The following is a 17320-nucleotide window of genomic DNA, read 5'->3' on the forward strand; positions in this document are numbered from 1 at the left end:
GTATGTGGTCTATTTTTGAAAATGTGGCATATTTCTAATTATTATTTGCAGCAATCTGTATGTCTATTATATTACTCATCATATTGTTCAATATTTGTACTGATTTTTTTATATCACTGGTTTCTCAGATTTTGAGAGGTGAGTTAAATACATCTATATATTTAGATTCTTCAATTTCTCCTTGTAATTCTGTCAGTTTTACCTTTATACATTTCAAAACTATTTTATTACTTGCCTACAGGTTCTGGATTTCTATATTTTTCTAGTGAATTTCATTTCTTTAATGATGTTCAGGTTCACTTTTTCTCAATAATAATTGCCTTTTGCTTTAAAACCTATTTTGTTAAACCATTTTATTTCAGTTTATATTTCTCCTGATATGTATTTTCTTATCTTTTTACTTTCTCTTAAATTAATATTTAATATTTTCAAGTTGTACTTAAACGTTGTTTAAAGGTTAAAATAGTTATAAATGAGTGAAATGGTGAACTTCTGGCATGATTACTCCAGAATCATTATGGTGATTATATCTCCTGTCATCCCTGCCACGAGCCTAGCTCAGAAATTTTTCTGGATAGAAACAACCCCAGATTCTTGAGTTGAACATTGGAAAACTATCATAATTTAGCCAAAACCTGAATTTAAAATTTTAATTTTTTTGTTTGCTAGTTTTTCAAAAAAAAGCTTTTGATATATCATCAAGGATCCTTGGCACTATGCTAGATATTTGAGCACAATTAGTTCAGGTTGACAGTGTCACAGCCATTACAGAGCTGACTGCTTTATTCTCTATATATTTGGCCAAATAGGGCTACCCCTCTTCCCTTCACATTTCTTCATTTAGTCTCTATGCTATTTTCCCCCACCCCTTACAAACCTCTTCAGTCACCTACTTCATAGAATGTTGAGCTGAAATTGCTCATAGTGAGCCTCTAATATTCTATCTTGAGGGTGGGGAAATAGAGACCATGGCAGGGAAAAAGAATGGCTTCTGCTGATTAGTGCTAGCTTCAAGTTCCACTTTGCCATCATGTACTCTTTCTCCCAAAGCCTGATATCTCCGCCAGACTTCCCTCCTGTTCTGTGTCTACACCCAGCCTACTCTTCACTCTCTAGCTCAGATTATGTCTTCAATAAAGTTTTTTTTTCCTATTGCCATGATCTAAAGCACTCGCTCCATTCTCTAATCTCATCTAGTGACCATTGCCTGTAGTACACAAACTATGCCTTTCTTTACTGTCCTTTGTCACTAGCAAGCTTCTATTGTGTAATTGTATGTGGCTTTGTGAACTGTTTTCCAAGGATGATGTAAGCTGCTCAAATTGGGAACAGCCTTCTCACCTCTCCATGTTCATCAGTGTCCTGTAGGCACTAGATCCCTATTTACCTTTTCATAGGTTCCTGCCTTGTCTTCTGCTTCTCACAGTGAGCTTTTGGGGAGCAGAGAGAGGGAAAGGCTTGGGTCTGGTTGTATTTTCCTAGCTCCCAGGTTAATAACCTGCACCTAGGAGTTTGTGGCTACAGTAAATATTTGTTAATTTGAGGAGCTAGTGCAATCCATGTCCTTTCTTCCTCCTCCACTTCTGCATATAAACTGCTTTCTTTTCCCAAGGTACCCTCTCTTCATTATGACTGTAGTATTTCACAGAAATTCTGCTCTCTCTATACCAAGAGGACACAAAACCTTGGGGAAACCACTTCAGGGATGAATATACCCAGTGACACTTGAAAATTTCTGTCTCAAATGTTTTAAAAATTCTCCAAATTATTTATCAAGGATTTTAATTTTTTCATGCTTTACTTTCAACCTCCCACATAAATTGTATCCTTTCCTTTGTTGCTATTGAAGAAATCTCCCCTAGTTCATTTGTGAGTCTGACATGCTTTGCATATAAAATTGAGAGCTGGAGATTTCCAAATAGTAGTCAAAATTAGAACTGTGGTTTTTTTTGTTTTTGTTTTTGTTTTTTTTAAAGATTTTATTTATTTATTTGAGAGAGAGAGAGAATGAGAGAGAGCACATGAGAGGGGGGAGGGCCAGAGGGAGAAGCAGACTCCCTGCCGAGCAGGGAGCCTGATGCGGGACTCGATCCAGGGACTCCAGGATCATGACCTGAGCCAAAGGCAGTCACTTAACCAACTGAGCCACCCAGGCACCCTAGAACTGTGTTTTACCATTTTCTTCCTTCCTCTTCTTTTGGCTTGAGTCATTTTGCCTTTTCATCCAGCTCTGGCACTACACCAGCCTTTCCAAATATAGCATCTGAATTATTAATGCTGCTCAGGCCATCAACAATGCTCATGAAGCTTGTGCACAGCTCAGTCTGAAAGGATGCACCAAATCATTAATTGCTGGCTTTCCACTATAAACTCTAGGACCATATCTGTCTGGAGATGTTAATTTACTAAATTATTTCCCTACTGCCAGTTTTTAGATTACTTCAAGCTTGGTTCAATTAAATTTATTTTAACACACATTTGTTAACCACCTACATCGTCCCAGGAGACCAAGTCGGCAGTTGTTTCTTAGCAGATCTCATAAATTAGTGTGGGAGAAACACACAAACAACAAGGCAGGTGGAGGCACAAGTAGTATCAAATACAGAGGCAGAATCACTACCTCAGAGTATGGGTAGAGAAGACTCCATTGAGGAGAAAGAATTTTATCCCATCCCTGAAAAATGAGGACCCAGAGAATGGTGGAGAAGAGTTGGACCAGAGGGCATTCAGAATAAGGGAAGGACATAAACAATGAAGTCCATGTGAGAAAAAGTGAGGAACATTAAACATGAAGCGTAAAGTTACCAGGACACAAGGGACATTTAATAGTGCAACACAGGACGTATCACATTATTCTTTCCACCAAAAAGTGGATTCTCAGCTCAGAGCCATAAAGGGGGTTCCTTTAAATGTAAAAAAGTGACCAGGGTAAATACCTGCTTGCCACTGTGAAAGACAAAACTGGATGTACAAGTAGGAAAACTCAGGAAAGCAAACACTAGGGTAAGTCTGGGCTGAGCCCTCTAAAAGCAGCAAACATCCAGTTGTGGAGATGTTTCTCAGGAGTGGTAGATGATGGACACAAGTCAGTCTTATTTCTGTAAAAGTCTGGGAAAAAAGAGTCTGTAGGCTATTCCTACAGCCATGCAGAGAAAAAAATGACTGGCAACACAAGTATACACTTGAGAATGACTCTAAACTTAGATAACATTTATTACAGGAGACCAAGAAAAAATATTTATATATCTTACAAGAACTATGTAAAATGGAAATGAAAACTCAATGGGGAGCTATGGGGAACAGCAGAACTGGTGATACATGAGGAAAAAGAACCACAGCAGAGCCAGACATATTTTCCCCTTAGAGATACTTGGCTAAGGGCTTGCACCAGTTTTTCCCTGAGGAGTGTTGGGAAGTGTTTGTTAAAACATACTCTATGTCTTTGTCTTTCAAAGCTCCTTTTTCAGAAAATCCCACTCAAATTGGATTGACTTCATTTGCTAGAATAACTGAAGAATCCAAAGCCAAGGCCTTGTTGTATCTGGATAGGGCTCTATGATGGGTCAGGAAGTGTCCCCTTCATCTCTTATCTTCCAGTCTCACTTTCCTGCAGTCCTTCCACCTCCCCCCAGAACTCCAGGTTGACACCCTCCCTTGTGCACATCTGGAAGAGAGAGAAGGTCTCTATTTCTAGCGATACCAGCATAAGGCCCCGGCATCATTCTCACTGGCCCTGATTGGGATGTGTGCCCACCCTAGGACCAACCACTGTGGTAATTGAAATGGACTGATGGGATAAAGCGGGTTTCTCAAGAGAAATTAGGGTGTTGGGAGGGAAGAGAAATGCTGGATTTCATGAACTCACTCAAGAAATATATACCTACCAATGACATTGTCAGACCCAATTCAAATTTTACTTTTTCTGGGAAACCTCGGTCTTACTCAGTGTCTGCTTGCCCTATAGCATTTCCCTCTCCATTTATTACAATCCTATTTCCACAAACTCTGTACTCTTTCCCATTTTGACAGGGCACCAAACCCAAGAAGGGTGTGCTGAGGTACAAGTGAACAGGAATGGGGTGCAAACAAACACATTATAGACCTACAGAGACATGGATTATTGGTGGTATCACTGCATCAATTCTTTTTTTTGCTTGAGGTAAAATTGACATGTTAGTTGCAAGTATACAACATAATGATTCAATATTGTACATGAATTGATTCTTTTGGGGTAAAGATATAAACACTTCAATTTTTTTTACAAATATTTGTAAATTAGCTGTAATTTATTGCAGGTAATATCATTTAGTAAAATGAGTTCTTGACTCATAGAAGGTGCTCAATGAATAGTTTTTGGATGAATGAGTAAATAGCTGAGAGCAAGCCTCACATAATAATATTAGTTAAGATAATAACTAATATTCACTTATTATCTTCTCAGTGCCAGCTACTATGGAAACAGTTTTTTTTTCTCACCCATTTGTCACAAAAACTGTAAGATAGCCAGTATTTGCCTTATTTTCCAGGTAAGAAGAACGAGGTTCTGAGAGGCTGCTTGATGTATGATTGACGTTATGCAAGCCCATACCATAAATAGATGAGGGAGTTGGGAGGCAAACAAGTTTGTCTGTGTCCAAAGTCAATTCTTTAGTCATAAGCTAATGACAATCAGGTATTTTGAGGTGCAATAACCTTTCCTAAATTCCAGCTTCAGGTAGAACAGTTGAGGACAAATGTGTTCTGGTTGGAGTAGCAGCATGGGGAGAGAGAGAGTGTGTGTATGGCTATGTATGTCTGTGTGTGGTGGGGAGCCAGGGGGGGTTTTGGAGCCCCTATCCCTACAGCCATGCAGAGGTGCTCTGTAGAACAACCAGACCTCTCTGAGACTGCTTGCAAATCATGCCCACCTTCAAGCTGCTGCTGGCCTGATTTGAGGCCAGTCCCTCTGACTGTTAGTCTCCACACCATCCCCAGTTGTTGGTTATTTAGGCAGTTGTGGGTAGCTGTCTGGAAGAAAGAAGCAACACTCACCAATTTCCTGGCTTTCCTAAAGGAAGCCTCACCTGCTCATCTTAGATCTCATAAGCTGGATCTCAGTGCCTCAGTGACTGAGGAAGGATAGTTGCCTCTAGAGCCTGGTGCACACCCACACAGGCTATACCAGGGCATTGGGAGGCTTTACTTGTGGTAGTCCAGATAAGAAACCTAGATTAGCTGGGACCTTGATGCCCTTGGCCTGGTTATCTCTTAATAAGAAATATTTCTAGTTAAAATAATAATAATAATTAAAAAAATAAAAGATGAGTTGCATGTGTGCAGGGAACTGTGCCCATCCTTAAAATACTGCTGGACCTGGAGTTGGGGCACACTGTTAAAAACCTTATCAGTGAAGCCCGCTGAGTACATTGCTGATGTGAATTATCAGAACATGTTTGGTATTATAATCCCCACACTCTTCAGAACATATTTCCTCCTTGTCAGGGCAATAATTAAGAAAATGCCTCTCTTAAAAGAAGAGGAACTGCCACAAGGAGTTCATATTTCTACTTAAGGTAAGAGGAACGCAATTAATAGAAGACCGTATGTTCAGATGGAAAACTACATTTTATTCTTACTTCATTCTGTTCAGAGTATACGGAGCAAATTCATTACCAGGCAAACATATTTCTTTCTAGAATTTTTGATGAATTATCAGATAAAGACTGGGGCTCCTAGAAGGGTTCCACACCTCCAGCAGAGGGCTTGGCCTTGGGAAATGGAAATCTACCCTTGGCTCAGTTGTGTGCTTCTTTGTTCAATAAGCTAATGTTTGGGGTGCACACACCAAGTCGGAACTGAGCATAAATTGGAGTGGGGAGTGGTGTCCTGACCACTGGCTGGGACCCCGATGTGAGACAAGGTCAGTCATTTGGAACATCACTGCAGGAGAGCACAAAGGTGCTGGATATAATACCTTAAGTGTTGACAGATGGCAGGGTGGGGAAGACCCACTTCTGGTGCAGAGAGAGGACCTGCTGGTTGCCTAGACTTTGTGGGCTCTACATCAAGGGCAAACTCATTATGTGTCCCCCACTCTTTGACTATCTTTGAGCCTCTCAGGGCTTGGGTGAGGGTAAAGGGAGAGAAAAAATGTCAAGTGACCAGCTTTTCTTCTGGCTGAGGAGGCTGGAGGCAAGGCTCCAAAAGAGTCCAAGGGATTTACATCAAATAATATTTTCTGGATTATCTTGTGTTTAAATATAACATTTTGTATGAAGTTTTTTTCACCACATGCTTGTATTTATAAAAAAAATTCTCTTAGAGCTAAGCAAAATTGACATGTCCCAGTAGCTCTGGGCCCATGATGTATACTCAGAGGAAGGAAAACAACATATGACGAAAGGTGGGCTTATTTGACCCTCTTAGAAAGTTGTGGGATTGGGACACCAGAAGGATGCATTTATCTCAGCCAGAGATGGATGCAACTCATCAAGGGAGCCCTCCTGGTCCATCCTATTCTGTACTGATTCTCACCTGACCTACTGCTCCCATCTTCTGTTTCTGTAAAGCACACTGTACCTGTTTCTGGGAAGACAGCTGGTATTCCCTCCCACAGCCTTTCTGCTTATTATTCCCCACACATGCCCATTCCTACATTACACACTCACAGGATTTCAAACCTCACTTCCTCCCAGAAGCCTTCCTGGACTGTGTCATCTCATGTTGAGCATTGTAGCATTTATTATCCGAAGAATTGAACGTATTGCTTCATTATACACTGCTTTATTCTATAACCACCCTACTCAGGGCTCACAAGCAGCAAGTGATAGACCACATTCAAATCTGGATGTGCCTGGCTGAGAGCCCATGGCTTATTTTCTGCAGAGAGAAAGCCCCCAGCTGCAACCTTCCTGTCTTACCTGGATATTTGATATCTTCAGGTACCCATGGCAATATTCTGCTATTTGTGAGTCTGGTCCTGAGAGGGTATTCAGAAATACTCAAGGATTCATGGAAAGGGCCTCAGAGATAATCTAATCTGACCTCCTGCTTTCAGAGAGGATACCAAACACCAGAGTGGGCCATAATATGAGTGGTGGCAGAGCTGGGTGACAGCCTTATTCCCTTGCCTGTGTTTTATGTTCAAGTGAGCCACAGAATCTCATGATGCCGTGAGGGCAGGCATGGGGGAGACAAAGAAGGCCAGTATTACAGGCAGCGTGTCTGCCTCCATCCACTACTTTCAGAGAGAGGTAAGGCCTTCCATGCGTTTTGCCTCCTGAGTCCTGCTCTGTGCCCAGACACTGGCTTCAGGTCTTCCAGAAACTCAGTCCTCCCATTAACATGGTTTCTGGGCAGACACTCTTGACTTTACCTGCTCAAAATAACCTAGTTAATTTAGTTCCATTTCCAAGTGCTCTTGAAAAAATAGCATCACTTCTGGTGCACTGTAATGGAGACATCTGCACACTGATGAGGTCTGGCATCTTCCTTCCAGTACCTGTTCCTGCCCCTAGCCTCCGGGTCCCTGCCTTATCCCCTGGGCACTTGGAAGTTGAATCCCCTTTGATTCCCAGTCAGGGGTCAGCCCCCCTCAGGGTCCCCCACGTCCATTCCCTTTTCTTTTCTTCCTCCTGTTCCTTCCAGACTGTCATTCTACCTGGATGTAGGATCATCTCCCAATTGCCGACCTCACTCAGTTCCCCTGAAACATTTCATGCTGTGCACCAAAGTGAGGCCAACCATCATAAGACACAATTTTGATTATATCATTTAATCTTCTTTATCAAAAATATTCAGGGGGTACCTGGGTGACTCAGTCAGTTAAGCTCGGGTCATGATCCCAGGGTCCTAGGATCGAGTCCTGCGTCTGGCTCCCTGCTCAGCAGAGAACCTGCTTCTCCCTCTCCCTCTGCCCTTCCCCATACTCATGTTCCCCCCCATTCTCTCTCTCAAATAAATAAATAACTTAACAAAGGTATTCAACTATTTCTTGTTGTCTAAACTACGAAGTCCACCCTCTCAGCTTCCCACTTCTCATATGTGCAGCATGGTGCAGGTGCAGTTTGGATTCCCAAGGCCTGCCACTTGGGCGTCCTCTTGCAGGGTTGGGGTGGGGGCCACAGGCTTTGGGGTAGGTATTCCTGCTTGGCTTCATCCATGCATGTGACCAGTACAGATCCCTTACATCTCCGGACCCTGTCTTCTGAGACACTGCTTTTCTCACACAGTTGGTGGCACTGAAAGTGCCAGCACAGGGCTCTCACACACAGACTGCTCACCCCATAGCAATGCGGACTCTCACTTCCCAACACAAAGTCTCTCTCTGTGCCCTTCCCCCATCCTCTAACCTCACCTAACCTCTAACCTAACCTCCTAGCTTTGTACTTTTTAGTTTGTTAGGCTGCCTGCCTTAGTCTCCTATCTGAAACCTCCTCAGACACCAGCTTCCATGTCCATGCATGTGTCCACCCTTGGTCACCCTGGGCCACAGGGGTGATCTGCTATGGTCCAGCAGGCATCACTCTCTGCCTCACCTCAGGGGGTATGCTAGGCTTACAACATCCTCTCTTAGGTTGCAAGTGCTAACATCAACCTTGTCTTATCCCCCAAAGCAGGAGCAGTGCCTCATTCATGAGCAGGGGTAACCATTATCCCCACAGTGTGAGAGCTCTGAAAGGAAAGGCTGCTCTGGTTTACTTATGTCCCGATGTCCGACATGGTGCCTGGAGCACAGAGAATGCTCCCTTGATGCATGGTGAGTGGGAGGCATGTGGGTCACTGGAAGGAGCCTGGGACTTTGCAGACAGTGACTACAAACTCACTCTGTTTCTTCCTAGCTGCGGATCATGACAGGCTGTTAGGCAGCACTCTGTGCCCCATTTGCCACATTTAAATGAAAGGGAGCTTTGATATTCTTTGGGCATCTGGGGGAGGTGGAAAATGACAGGACATATGAGAAGCCCTGAGCTCCTGACAGCAAATCCTTTTCCCTTCAGGTTCTGCAGCTAGGTGGTCATGGCCATATGGGGGTTCATGGAAAGGATTCTGGGACCAGGTCTGGGATATAGAGAAAGCTGGAGTGGTAATATGTGTGCTCAGCACTTGTATGTTCATTTACCTCTGGAATAACACCTTTGTAACAACACAGAATGGTGATGTTTTGTAGTGCTCCTCCTGGAGAAAGTGAAGGCGAGTCCTAGAAAGGCTCTGTCATTCAGTATTCATTCCTGCTTTGCATCCGAGTCTCCAGGTTTGTGGCCCTGCCTTCCACAATGTCAGAACAAATTGTCCTGTTAACCACTTATGGGGAGGAGGGCCAAGATGGGAACTGGGTAGAGGAGACTGAAAATGAGATAGAAATTATTCACTTGCAACTAGTTGCTTTGGCATTTTGTAGACATAGCCTCGGGCTCATGTCCAGTATTGCAACCCACACCAGTCCATTAAGGAAGGAGATTTTTTTGTGTAGATTATGAAATATTGATTGTCCATCTTCCTTAACATTTTAATTGCATTTCAGAGAACACTGAGCTGCAGTAAATGTAGGGCAGCCTGGTTTTCCTTTGCTCCCAGGGGAACAGAGAATCTGGAGAAGCAAGAATTCAGAAAGCAGCCTTATAAATAAACCAGAGGAATTACAGTGAGGACAGCTATACATGGCCTGATTGGCAGCAACAGTGTAAATCTGAATATGAGGAAAGCTGGTTTCTTGGGTGTAGGGGAAAAAAAAATCAAATCAGCTTTCTGGTGTGAAAATTCAAGGCATGTCTGAGCATATATGCTCATTCTTGGCCAACCCAAAGATTTCTGCACTGCAGAATGCTATTCAGCCATTTCCTGCTGCTCTACCTGAGCACAGGGTGGGTGGTAGTGTTATATCCCCGGAGGTAGAGATTGGATAGAACCCTTGAGAACTAGGTCCCAGGATAATGCGGAAGCATACACAGGATTTCTGTACTGTTGGGAGAAATGTGCTGGTGTCTGGGGAAATGGGATTCACAACCTGTTCATCTGATAGGAAAAAAGCAGAATGCACTATGATCATGGAGACCTGAGCGCCGGGTGCAGACACAGAGCTGGCTATGCCTGCCTCCAGGAGCCCCTTCCATCCTTACACTATGTCAGTACTATTCCCGGGGATCAAAGGTCCTGGCTCAAAAAGGACTGCATTGATCCAGCAAAATGAGACTTGGCTTGTAAATTAAATAAAACTAAGTGAAGCTTTTCCAGAAGCTGACCCAAGACCCCTTGTGTTTAGAATGCTTCCCTAGCCCCTTCCAAGCTCTGACTAAGAGCAGGAATTGCTGACTCCATTCACTCCTCATCTATGATTTTCTGCTTTGTGATTTATTTTGTGCTGGCATCTTAAATGGTTAACTTCTCATGAGTTGCATGTTTCATCTTTCTGTGTGGCAAGTGCCTCAGAGTAGTGAATGCACCATATGCTTCAGAATGAACATTTGATCTCAATTCCGAAATGTGTTCTTCTCCCCGGGCTTTACTTTGTTGATGAAGAAATACCCTAAGAATTTAGTGAATTCCCAAGGCTACGTGGGGAATGAGGCAGGGCTAGGGCTGGACTACAGAATCCCAAGGACTGAGGGTAAAGACAAACTGCCACTTGTCGACACTGGGCTGCAGGGGCACACCCAGCAGAATTGCCACATGAAGTATGCTATTTCTTTCCTTCCTCTGCTCCACAAAATTACTGTCATTAATGATCCTGTCATAGCCAGTGATACAATTTTCTTGACTAGATTCAATTTTAAATATATTATTAAATAAAAGTATTTTATGTATGAAATAAATTTTGCACTTACCAAACAAAAGATATTATACCTTGTAATCTCTACTGCTTCACCATTTTAAAATTTCAACACAAATGAAAACTTGTTGAGGTCAGACAGAATTACAGAGTTAAAATGACTCTAGTTCTGTGTGTTTGATTTTATGCTATGACTGGCAACTTTGAATGTACTGTTTAAATACAAGAATATGAGTACTTTCAGGGATGGAATTGCAAACTGCACCCAAGAAGATGAAATTTTGATGAAAGTTTGAATAAACACAGATAGCTGAGTTGGTTGAGTTGGTGTGTGTTAGGGCAAACTATATAAAGGGAGGTCTCTGAATCACCTTCCATGTAGAATACAATCTTTATTTAAAGATACGTCATAAAAATGTGCTAATTTGAGGCTAACATTTTTTATTAAAACTCAACAGTAATAGCAGCAATTGTTTGGAACTTAAGCCAGCATAAGATTTTTCAGAGGAGGGCGCCTGGGTGGCTCAGATGGTTAAGCGTCTGCCTTCGGCTCAGGTCATGATCTCAGGGTCCTGGGATCGAGTCCTGCATCGGGCTCCCTGCTCTTTGGGAGCCTGCTTCTCCCTCTGCCTCTCTCTCTCTCTCTCTCTGTCTCTCATGAATAAATAAATAAAATTAAAAAAAATAAAGATTTTTCAGAGGAGAAGCATGTTATCACTGACATTCTTCAGACTGGTGATAATAAAAAGCAGATCGACTTTGAGTAAGCTCCCCTACCCCACCCTTGGTTTAGTTCTGTTGCTGCAGATGGTTTATGATAATAACCATATTTTGCCAGAGGCATGGGTCTCAAAACATTCACTTTTTTCCTGGTCTAGCTATATTTACCCACCAGGTCCCATACAGGCGGGAACAACAATTAGCAAATGAACACTTGCTTTGGGCTGTGCCTAACACCCTCAATGGAATCAGAGAATATGGCTGGGCCACCTGAAGGCTTTCTGCCTAGAGTAGAGGGGCTGTAGATCCTAGAATGAAACCAGCTGAAAAAAGCACTCTTTCAACGTGGCCCTAACTGGACATGTGTTACTTTAAATTCTACTTGCAAGGAATATGTCAACATTGGAAAAGCAGGTCAGCTGTTGAGAAGAGTAAAAAATCAAAGAGAGGGAGATGACTCATCTGCTCATGTATGGCAGCCCCAATTCCCGTATACTCAGGTCACAGTGGCAGCAGCGAACCGTCAGATGCTGCCACCAAAACTGAAGAGGAGGTTCAAACAGAGTTGGGGTGATTTGAGTGGAAAATATTTGTGAAATCTCTTACTCAAAGGTTGCAAATATCACTGTTGTGAAAATATTCTTTACTTAAAAAAATGTTGTTTATTCAAGAAGGGGAAAAGTGGGAGACTTCTTTCTTCTGCACACAGTGGCCAGTTGTTCTCAACTCCATCTGCACTGGATTCACTTCTTGGTGGACTCTGAGAAAAGCTAAACATCTGAACCAACTCTAGCCCAATTATATTAAATGCATAGCCTGCAGGGCCAGCGTCTGCATTTTTATAGCAGTCCTCAGGTGGTCTTAATGTGCAGTCTGGGTGGATATTCCTGATAGACCCAATAGGCAGTGGCCTGAGAAAACAGACAGCTTTTAGGGCCTCTCCTGCATTCGCTCCCAGCACATGCATGACAGGTCACTGAAGGGCTGGGTGTATGGGCCATGTGTTTAAGGCAATTGATAAAGTCTCCACTTCCAAAGCCATCAACTAAATTCCTGCTTGTGGGCAAAGAAATTGATGAATGATTGCAATTTCAGATAATTTTAACAGGTCCAAGGCCATAATAAGTCATTCAAAGCACTCAGCACCAAGTGAGCCACACCAGCATGGGAGAGGCATGGTTTGGAACATGTCCCATGATGGCATTAGTGGTGCTCCCACCAGTAGACACCACTGCAATCATCGAGGTGATATCCTTTTTGGCAAATATACGGAAGTGAAGATGGTAGTATTATGCACTCTTTTAAACAGAGAACACATCTTGATTTATTTTTCTCATGTTGCAGAACATGGTTGATTCTAAATGAACCAGCTCTTGTCCTTTAATCCTCTGTTGAGATCACATGTAGCAAATCTTTCTGATGCCTTTGGGGATCACAAGGATTCACCGGTTTTTTGTTTTGTTTTGTTTTTTCTTGTGATCTCTGTAAAATCCCTGAGAGTCGCTGGTAGCTAAAATGATTTGATTAATCGCATGAAGGAGACTTGCTTTGATGCCTTCTATGATGCATTGCAAGGTTTATGCAATTTAACGAGAACCCGCCTATGTGGCTCTGGCTTCTTCTTGCTTCCATGTTATTTTTGTGATTTCTGAGTACACAGACTTCAACAGATGTTCCACTAATGTTTGAGACATCTTTCCTTGGCACATAAATATACAACCCAGCAGGATATTTGTGACAAAGGTCTCTCCTGTCCTTAAGCTATGATCAAACAGGACTCTGACAGATGGTACTGCTTACACTGTCCTGGTGAAAATAGTCAGTAGTTTTATGGTTAAAATTGGAATTTGGAAATACCAGGTGATGGCAGAGGTCTTCACTGAGTTCTGTCCATCACCATCTCACAAGAGATACAACAACGACCAAAGCATTTATGGCTTTATTTCTTCAACAGGGACAGAAAAGCTGGGACAGTCTGTAATCATGACAGTAACCATGAGCTATATCCATGTTATCAGAACCATAGCTCTAACACATTTTCATTTGCATGTATGTCTTGATAGTACCAATTCTGCTCTGAACATGTCATTCCAGGAAGCAGCTCCTCTGTCTGGCTGGGCTCCACACACGATTGGCACATGGAACCCACCAGCAGACACCACTCGGTAGAATTAGTCATTCTGTACTCTAAAATAAAAAGCACCCACAAACTATCTGCAGCCTGTTGTGTGAGGAAAACATGGCACACAGTGAGACACACACAAGCAGTGCACTGGCCAGTAGGCACCTGTGAGTGTACAGTGCTTGCCTTCGGCTGGGCTGCCATAGATCTACATATGTGCCACATCTTCACTCTAAATCATAGCTCCAGAAAAGATAGCTTTTGTTTTGTAAGCTACTGCCTCAGAGGCTGAGTAAAGACAAGGAGAGAGGCTTGGAAGAAATAAAAATAGGATCAAGCTAATGAGCACAAGAATTTGAAACCATGGGTATGAAAGCAGACTAGAGCAAAGCCTCATTCCATCAGATCCACTAAGAGGAAATTCTCCATGCATCAATCAAGTGGAAAGTGCCAGCCTTCTTGGTGCATATGTCTGGACAGAACTTGATTCTGGAGGAAACTGGCTTCCCTCCGGGGCTGGCGGCCGCTGTGAGTGATGTCACCAGCTAGTTGGCAGTGAGGTGACAATGTAAATCAGCTGCTAAACAGCAAGGACCAGCAGAGGCCAAGGACTAACCATGGGGCTGAAAGGAGGAGCTCAACCTGGGAGGCAGAGTGGAGTCCTGGGAAGCAGATGGTGGACAAGGCCTTGGCCACAGGGAGATTTCAACACAGTAGAATGGTGATACAGCTCCATGCCTAGGACCACTTTGTGAAGAGAAGGGTGTGGGGAACAGCCCTCTGCCCCATAGGTCCTCCTGCTCCTGGGATGTTTTTGCATGAAGACAAATCCTGGGTCTTGGCCCTAAGGTGCTAGAAGATAATTTTGGTCTCATTCATCTCAAGTCTGTTCTCTGCATCCTGCAGGTGGTAAAATGCCATTTCCCAGTGCGTGATACCTGAAAACTGACAGCAGACCTCAAACCTTACTTTGGTGCCGGAGCTTGCAGTAGCACAGCCCCTGCTCACCTCTTTGGCTCCTCTCCAGCCTCTCTGTCCATTACACAATGGTCGTTCGTTCCCTTTCTACTTCTTTGGGTCCATGGGAAGCTCTCCCTCCCAGCTCAGCTCTGTCTTCCCCTTGCATACCCCACTGCTATCCATTCCTCAACCCTGCTCAGCCCTTGGCCCTGCACGAAGCTTTCCCTGACGCACTTGCCAGGGCCCTATCATTGAATTCTGGCTCCGGCTGCTCTCACCCTGCCGCCCCCAGACTACGAGATCACGAGGAGAAGGTTCAGGTTTGATTTTCTCATTTTATCTAGCACTTATAGCATGTTTCATTGATGTTTAAATGTTTTCTTGTGACTCATGATCAAATTTAAGCTATTTTTCTTCTTTTTTTTTGGCAATTTGTTTTCCCTTTGTAGTGTGTGAAGTCACTAAAAAAGGATTCAAGAGCCATTCATTGATCAGAGCACTAGCCACAAAGGAAAGTATGAAGATGTGCCTATTGTGGCCAGTTAGCAATACCAACAGGAAGAAATAAAAATAGGATCAGGCTGTCATCTTCTTCATCTTCTAATCCCCAGTTTCACTTAGGACTGAGTTGGATGACATCCCTGCAGGCATTAAAAAAGTGTATGTGATACAAACACAGCTCTTCCAGGCTTCTGTGCCAGGTGTGCAGCTGAGCTGACCAAGGAGATCCAGCAAACTGTTCCGGAATCTATAAATCAGGCCCTGGAAATCAGCTTCTTCATTTCTGAAGGACTAAGGAAGAAGAGAGGGATGCTTTACTATTTATTGGTTGCATTCCTATGCCTGGCGCACAGTCAGATTCAGGCACAGAGGGTAGCTAAGTTTTGCATTATAATTTATTGTTGCTAATTATAACCTTGGCATTGTATCCAGACCTGGTAAGCAGAACCTTTCCTCAGACTACAGGATGCAGGATTGATGCAGAGTTCTGGCCCACTCCTTAGAGGTGGACTAGAAATCTGCCTGCTCCCAACTTTTACAAGTGATGATGTGGAAGAAGGTGCTTTACTTCACAATTACTTCTTCTTTGGCATTGATTACCTAATTATAAAACCTGTCACCTTCTCCTGGTGGGATGTGTGTTTTCATCTCATTTATCTCATCTGTTAGAATAAAGACAGGGAATGTGTCTTATGCCTCACTCTATTCCCTTCCAACAGCAGAGGGTAGGTGTCTGAGAAATGGCAACTGCATGAATGAATAAGTAAGATCATCCTCAATGATTTTTCAGGTATTTAATGCATAGTGATTGTAGTTAAATGGCTAACATTTGTGGGATAAAGTACAAAGTGCCTTACAAATGCCACTTTCACAAGAACAGAAAGGAGGAGATATTATTACCCCATTTCACAAATAAGGGCACATAAGGGGACACACAACAGCATGTGGTGGGGTTGCTTTGTGTCCAGGCCAGGCCTGCCTATGTGTTCATTATTCTCCTCCAAGCCTTGCTTAACTCCTGTCCCCAGAGAAAATAGTCTGATTTTAGTATGCATGTGGACACTTATTCATACACTTATTCTTATATATTCATAAGGTTGCACATCACAGTGCATTGTGATTCATGGGTTTTGTGAGGTGGTGAGATCTTTGAAGACAGACCTGCTCCTATAGCTCCTGGATGGTCCTTGGGTGGGCTCTGATTAGGGGACACAGGTAGGCTGGAGTTCCAGAGGGAAGGGATTGTGGGTCTTGGAACTGTGGTCAGACAGGAACACTGAAGGATGGGGCCCAGGAAGAGCAAGGATAGGTGGGGACCTCAGAGTCTGGAATGGTCCTCAGGAGTGTGAACCTCAACAGGGAGGGGAGACAGAGCAACTCATATAGGCCACAATGTCTTGGAGACAAGATTGGCAGTGCTTGTTAAAAAGTTACACAGTCCAGGTGGTCTCTCCAGGAAGTTTTATGAATCCTTGGCTTCTGGTGACTGAAGGTTTTATTTTTTACTTAGGGGAGGAGGGATTTTGGGACCAATCATAAAAATAATTTTGGAATTTGAAAATAGTTGGAGACACATTACTTTGAATAGAATTCTATGTAGCAAAAATGATTTGGTGGGAAAGTGGAAATGACCAATTATGAGATTCACATCTTTAAACTGCAGACATTACTCTTGTGCAGTATGGCTAGTTTGTTTGTTCAACTTGAGTACAAGGAGTATCTCCATATCCATATACGTAGTCCTGTTCCACAAAAAAAAAAGTTATTAATAAAATTGTTCCTGAATATAGAAGACATTTTATAAACATTATTTCTAGTTATTACCCAATCCTTCTTGATCAATATTATTGTCATTTGACAGCAAAAGAATCAGAGGCTGGACAAGGTTGAGTATCTTGCTGAGGTATCACAGAAAGGAGCACATAGAATACATTTAAACCCAGGTAGTTCTAAAGTTCAAACTCTAAACCCATCTGCAATTTATGAAGGGAAGGAAAGAAGGAAGGAAGCAAGCAAGCAAGGAAGGAAGGAAAGAAGGAGAAAGAAAGGAAAGGAAGAAAGAAAGGAAAGAAAGAAAGAAAGAAGGAAGGAAGAGAAGACAGAAAGAAGAAAGAAAGAAAGGAAAGAAAGAAAGAAGAAAGAAAAGAAAGAAAGAGAAAGAAAGAAAGAAAGAAAGAAGAAAGAAAGAAAGAAGAAAGAAAGAAAGAAAGAAAGAAAAGAAAGAAGAAAGAAAGAAAGAGAAGAAAGGGAAAGAAAAACAACTTCAATGG

General features: G+C 42.7%; 1 long non-coding RNA gene across 1 annotated transcript; it reads left to right on the plus strand.

Annotated features, from left to right (window-relative positions):
* The first annotated feature begins 5271 nt into the window (after positions 1-5271).
* Positions 5272-17114, plus strand: LOC145720809 (uncharacterized). Its single transcript, XR_014144019.1, has 3 exons — positions 5272-5552; positions 14496-14869; positions 14999-17114. It is a non-coding gene; the product is annotated as an uncharacterized LOC145720809 (long non-coding RNA).
* The last annotated feature ends 206 nt before the right edge of the window (positions 17115-17320 follow it).

Source organism: Leptonychotes weddellii, chromosome 3 (genome assembly GCF_054177405.1).
Source record: "Leptonychotes weddellii isolate Sample4059 chromosome 3, ASM5417740v2, whole genome shotgun sequence".
In the NCBI taxonomy this organism is placed as follows: Eukaryota; Metazoa; Chordata; class Mammalia; order Carnivora; family Phocidae; genus Leptonychotes; species Leptonychotes weddellii.